The sequence below is a fragment of the Euprymna scolopes genome, chromosome 41, assembly GCF_053919585.1.
Source record: "Euprymna scolopes isolate OS-2025 chromosome 41, ASM5391958v1, whole genome shotgun sequence".
Classification (NCBI taxonomy): Eukaryota; Metazoa; Mollusca; class Cephalopoda; order Sepiida; family Sepiolidae; genus Euprymna; species Euprymna scolopes.
This window is the reverse complement of record NC_136522.1, coordinates 6,888,135-6,895,634: the sequence shown is the minus strand read 5'-3', so window position 1 is coordinate 6,895,634 and position 7,500 is coordinate 6,888,135.

Sequence of the window (7,500 nt, the reverse complement as noted above, 5' to 3'; positions counted from 1 at the left end):
CATGCTTTCATATTCACTGGTTACTTCTCTTTTCGAATTAGTAGCAACAGTAGTCGCTGGAGCGACGTGGTTGCTATGGAAACCAGTCATAAAAAGCGTCGCTCACCTCCTTACATATTTTTACGATTTTGAACAGAAAATTCATCATAACTTTTGTAAAACTGAACAAAAATTGAATCTTTTTTTTTTTTTTTTTTTTTTTTTTCACAATATAGCTGAGAAGGTGATCTATAAACTGTAATAATTGTTTGAAATTCGGTCGAAAAATGAGTGAGCGGTGAAGCTTTAAAGCAGTTCTAAATGACTAAAACTGCCACTTAATCATATATTCAAACACGGTAATGTTTGAATGATATATATATATATATATATATATATATATATATATATATATATATATATATATATATATATATATATATTAAGTAATGTGATTTATAATTTAAAAGTTTTTAAATTTTTAAAATTTAAAAATCAAAATTTAATTAAATTAAAAATCAGTTTCATAAGAAGGAACAACAACAAAGTCAATTATCTGTACGATCGTTTCGGAAATCCGTGCTTTTTATTTGTGGTATACATGAAGTCACGTAGAATAATTATACATAGTTTTTTTGGTAAGCACGGTCTCCTCATCAGCAAATTTAGGAGGATTTCTATTGAATTGAAAAGACACCAAAAATAAACCTAGCATTAAAAGTAAGGCAGATGAATCTGAAAAATTGAAGTAAAAGGTTTGGATATAAAATTTATAAGAAAATTAATAAGAAAATTGGTATAGGTTAGAGATAGAAATGAGTAGAAAAAATATATATATTTTTGAATTTACATAATAAATTTGATTTAAAAATATATAGATATATAATTACCTTCACTGATCTAGTTGGCCTTTTCCTTTTAAATGAAATACATTGTATACTCCATAAACAATTCAAACTTGAAGGAGGGCTATATAGAGATGATGCACTTTTCATAACGAATTCTACTAATAAAAATTATGAAAATGCAATTAAAGCTCTACATAAATTATTTAAAAATTATGGACTTAGTATAAAAATCGACCCTAATAAAAAAATTGTTAATTTCTTAGACATAACCTTAAATCTTGAAAATTCTACCTTTGAACCATACCATAAACCTAACCAATCACTTCTATATGTCCACAATCAATCAAACCACCCTAAATCAATATTAAAATCAATAGTTCCCAATATCGCTCTAAGAATTTCTAGACTGTCTTCTACTAAATCAATATTTACCAAAAATGAAATATACTATAATGAAGCCCTTAAAAACTCTGGATATAATTCACAAATTAAATTCATAAATGAAAATGATAGAAACATAAACTGCATTAAAAATAAACCTATTAAGAGCGTAATAACATATAATATGGCAATGTCTTCCGTATACGAGTTAAGAAAAATAACCAGGAGACAAAAAAAGATAAAACCAAACTACAAATATTAGATAATAATATAAATAAACAACAAACTAAAACCCGCAAACGTAAGAATAGACACAAGGAGATCCTATGGTTCAACCCCCCGTATTCCAAAAACCTAGAAACAAACATAGCTAGAGAATTTTTTAAAATATTAGATAAGAACTTTAAAGCCCCCCATAGATATAATAAGATTTTCAATAAGAACACAATTAAAGTCTCTTACTCTACTATGCCTAACCTTCATCAGAAAATAATTAGCTCTAATAATAATAAAATTAATAAACTACAAAATGCAACTATACAAAATACATCGGACTGTAACTGTAGAAGAAAAAATAAATGTCCCCTACAAGGCTCATGTAAAATTAAAAATGTTATCTATAGCTGCACAGTATCAAAAACTCCAAATATACAAGAACCTATCAACAGCCATAACTCAACTACCAGATTAAATAATAACACCAACTTAAATCAATCTACCGATCAATTATTAACCAACCCACCACATTATAATCCAACAATAGACCTAACGGAAAATAATCATAATAATCAAGAGGTAATATATATTGGTTCCACATCTGGCCCAATAAAACATAGAATTTCAACGCACAAACATTCTTTTAAAAATAACTCTCTATCAAACCAAACTACTCTATCCAACTATATTTGGCAACTAAAAAATAGCAATATTTCTTTCAACTTAAAATGGCAAATAATTGAGACTTGCAAATCATATAAACCAGGAGATAAATTTTGTACATTATGTACAAAAGAAACCCTAAAAATTTTAAAATATGAAGATATAAAAAGCACAACCAAACTAGTAAATTCAAGACACGAGCTTCTATCGTGTAATCATAAACGTTGGTTTAAATTTAATAAATATAAACCACCTTAAATCATTAAAAATTACTCATTAGTAAAAATAGATTTTTTTTTTTTTTAATAAATTAAGTTAAACCAATTACCGCCCTTAGACTCGTAAATCAAATAATAAATAAAGCCATGACAATTATCTCCCCTTAAAAACTTGCAAAAAAAAAAAAAAAACTCTCTCTCTATAGATATTAACTGTAGCGTCTCTAAATCAAAATACGCTAACGGAAACAATTTACTGCACGAGCGTCGCCCTTTTAAAATTCATCATTCAATAAAATAAAAAGCTATAGCAAACATCTAAATGACTACTTTAAATACAGTTCCTGATTTCAAAAAAAGAAAAACCATAAGGTAATTATATATCTATATATTTTTAAATCAAATTTATTATGTAAATTCAAAAATATATATATTTTTTCTACTCATTTCTATCTCTAACCTATACCAATTTTCTTATTAATTTTCTTATAAATTTTATATCCAAACCTTTTACTTCAATTTTTCAGATTCATCTGCCTTACTTTTAATGCTAGGTTTATTTTTGGTGTCTTTTCAATTCAATAGAAATCCTCCTAAATTTGCTGATGAAGAGACCGTGCTTACCAAAAAAACTATGTATAATTATTCTACGTGACTTCATGTATACCACAAATAAAAAGCACGGATTTCCGAAACGATCGTACAGATAATTGACTTTGTTGTTGTTCCTTCTTATGAAACTGATTTTTAATTTAATTAAATTTTGATTTTTAAATTTTAAAAATTTAAAAACTTTTAACTTATAAATCACATTACTTAATATTGAATTAGCTCTAGGACATTTAACTATCGAGCTTATTATATATCTAAATTACAACGAGCATTTCCTGTATTTTAATTAAACTAGTAATTTCACTATTACATTAAAATACACTTAGCTCTTTAGACTATTATTCTAATCTCCTTATATATATATATATATATATATATATATATATATATATATATATATATATATATATATATAGTCAGGCAAACATTATTAAGAACAACAGAGATACCTTGCTTAATGATTCTTTTTTTCATTTTTTCGATCTTTCGTAAAATTTTTTAAACTTCAAGATGGAAGATATTTACAAATGTTCCATGGTTCACACGAGCGCTTTCGATTCTTTCTTGAATAATCATCAGGTGGAGATAAAATATTACATATATATATATATATATATATATATATATATATATATATATGATAATGCTTTTTATGTATGTATGTAATATATTCATGAAGGATATATATATATATATATATATATATATATATATATATATATATATATATATATATATATATGATAATGCTTTTTATGTATGTATGTAATATATTCATGAAGGATATATATATATATATATATATATATAATATATATACTAGCAAAAGTACCCGTCCTTGACTGGGTTCAAAAACAGCCTACAGAAAATGGACTCTTATTTATTAAAGTATGATAGCTTATGAAAAGGAAGGGTTGTAAAGAGACAGCTTAGAATTTGGGGGTAGCAAAACCAAAGCAAAATATGATGAAAGTAAAAATAAAATAGATAAACCCCATAATTTATTATACCATACCTATTCACACTGAAACACTTATCACAATATTCTATGGATCTATATTAAAAAAAAAACCTTGTTAAACTTTGTGGCATATTTCCATTCTATGGAAGTCAAGCGCGAACGAATTTTAATGAACAAACGTTCTGCCAGATCAAACATACCTATTCCTGTGTCTCGATACATCTTCTATCATTATATGTAATCATTTTTTTTTTTAAATAGTCTACCATATAGGAGCCTATTCAACATATAAAGGTGAATCGGAAGCGTATTATATATGTAGGCAATATTTAAAAATCATTATCATATAATTATAAATATATATATATATATATATATATATATATATATATATATTAAAGTAAAAGGCGGTCACAAACTTTTTGAAGACACTTATTTTTAAAGTAAAATTTAAATGAGAAATTTATGCAAACTTTGAAGTGTCGAATATAATGATAAAATCATTTTTGTTTATTGATTTTTTTTTTTTTTGTAACTCCTATATTTCGCTAATACATAGCCTCATAGGGGTCGAAAGTCCAGTTCGTGAATTTCTTTTTCTTAATTTTAGTGTTATGGCGAAGAGACGAGAATTTATGTGTTGGTCCGGTGGTTTCAAGTGTATAATGCTCCAGTTTCGAAGGGGATTTAAAGTAAAAGATGGTTACAAACTTTTTGAAGACACTTATTTTTAAAGTAAAATTTAAATGAGGAATTTTTGAAAACTTTGAAGTGTCGAATATAATGATAAAATTATTTTTGTTTATTAATTTTATTTTTGTAAGTCCTATATTTCGCTAATACATAGCCTCATCAGGGTCGAAAGTCCGGTTCGTGAATTTCTTTTTCTTCATTTTTCATCCATCTTAACAATGATATATATATATATATATATATATATATATATATATATATATATATATATATATATATATATATATATATATATATATATATATATAAGCCTCACAAAAAATTTCCCCATTATCAATCGTCATGGTTTTGGCTTCCCATCTACATAAGATTTTTTAACCAGAATATATATATAAGCGATACATACGGTTAATATTAGCTCCGCCTCGAAGCTCATTTTTTTATGTACTTAGAAAGTCGCCCTTTTTTATTTGTTTGGACGTATATAACATTTTTATTTATTTATTATTTTTAAAACAGTAATCTACGTACACGCGTGTTTCGAGGTCGTTACCTCTCGTCAGCGTAGTTCAACTGTTTCTAGGGATCGAACCTCAGACCATGTTTAACACAGTCCGGTGCCTTAACCGTTAGGCCATAATCCCTAAATTAATTATACTGTTTATTTTTATCGCTTATAAATTTAGATTTTGTTATTGTTGTTTTTTCAAGCGATAAAAATAAACAGTATAATTAATCTAGGGATTATGGCCTAACGGTTAAGGCACCGGACTGTTGTAAACATGGTCTGAGGTTCGATCCCTAGAAACAGTTGAACTACGCTGACGAGAGGTAACGACCTCGAAACACGCGTGTACGTAGATTACTGTTTTAAAAATAATAAATAAATATATATATATATATATATATATATATATAAAAATAATAAATAAATATATATATATATATATAAGTATATATTAACACAGTTTTTTAGTGAATGCCTGAAATGATTTTTCTTTCTTCTTTATTTATTTACTAGCATGCCTAACAACTTTTCTCGTGACAAAAGCGCTATATATTTATATCGAAACTTTATATCTCTATCTGCCTCTTTATCCTTTTCTCTTTTCTCCTCCCCGGTTTCCCCCCTCCTCTCTACCCGCCCCTCTTTCTTCTTCCGCTATTCCTCTCTCTGGGTGCACACACGTAACTCGTTCCTATAGATTCCTCGCAGAATGAGTAGGCATAAGGGAAGTAATTTCCTTATTTATAAAAAGAAAACCCAGAATTACTTCCATTTAGTTGGTTGAAAATCGACCCCTTGAAAACAGCTACCCTAGTTTAAGGTCAAATTATTATTATTTTTTTCTAAATCTATTATAATAAAGTCAGGTTCCTGTCTCTCTATTCACAATTTAATTAACCCTAACCCTAACCAAATTAATTTTACGCTGAAAACGGACTTTTTACACACTTTCATTCCAGCATGATTTCTAAATATACTAATTTAAAAAAAATCTACATTCAATGAGTAACCTCAATTTGCATATTACATTAAAGAATCTATTTTAATAAATAATGTCATTTGTTTGGTGTAATAGAATCGTTTTAATTGTTCTATTTAGAAATATCATTAAAATTTTGTTTATTTTTTATTTAATTTATTTTAAATTTATTTTAAATTTTTTATAGGTGACAACATTTGCGTTCAAAACCGGAAATAAGCATGTTTATTTCCGGTTTAAACTGTAAAAGTTACTTCGGGTTTGATTTCCATGGAGCTAGATGGATGTGTTTTATGTTTTCCCTTTTTCGTAACAAGTAAGGGTATTCGGTGTATCTTAAATAATATATAGTTAATACATTCGCCCGGCAATATGTTTCGACCGGGCAACGCCGGGTGTATACAGCTAGTCTTAGATATTATTCATCCAATGCAATGCCAATTAAGAAAAGACCAACTTTGTGGGTATTTGTTTTGTCGTATTTGACTTTTAAGCGAACATTCAAAAACAAACACATACATAAGATTTTAGTGCGTCTAAAAGCAAGCTTCTATCTAGTCGCTATGAACCCACTGAGCCACAATTAGCCCAAATTGAATCAAATGGCTCTCGTCTTGAAGTAGCGCCCTGTTATGACAGGTTTTATAAAGTTCGTTTGGCATATAAGTTTAACCTTTAAACGCGTACTAACATTTAAAGACCGTCGCAAAACAACAAATGAAAGAATTCTGACTCACTCTTTTTATGTACGTTTTACATGTACGTTCCAGAATAACGCCTTGTCTTTTGTTCAAAAGTCCTTTCGCATTCCAAAGTGCTTAACAAGAATCTGCCGTGTCGAACATGTGGTATTTCGTTTCTCTCCGGCCATGTTTAGCACGTGTCTCTTCCTGTTAAACACGTCTATTTTTGTTTTTGTATAATCTTTTTCCTTCTTGGCCGCACACAGCTCGGTCATTTGTATACAGATGTTGCGGTTGTCAGACGCGCGTCCGTGCTCTGTTACATAATGAGCACTTTCAATCATTTCAACAAAAATACAAATAATGCCTGTTACAATTTATTTCGAAATTCTAATCTGCATGTATAAAACAGTAGATGCATGTGTGTGTCTGTGTAGAAAATATTTAACCGATAAACTTTTAAACTACTGGTCACATAACATTGAAATTAACAGGAAATAGTAATCATACACCAAGGACGGTTTATAACGAGTAAAATCTTTATTTGGATGGATGAATAATACGTACAGAAATATGTTCTCAAATTGAAATGCAAAAATGTCTCAATTCAACTTTCCGACACAATTCTATTAATTTTGCGCATGCGCAAATTCATCATAGCTTAAAGCGGTTTTATTTTAAATCTTTCTTGTTTATCTGTCAATAGCTCCAGCGATAAGGAACGTGGCTGGAGCGCTAAATGTTTTGGTTTCGATTTTT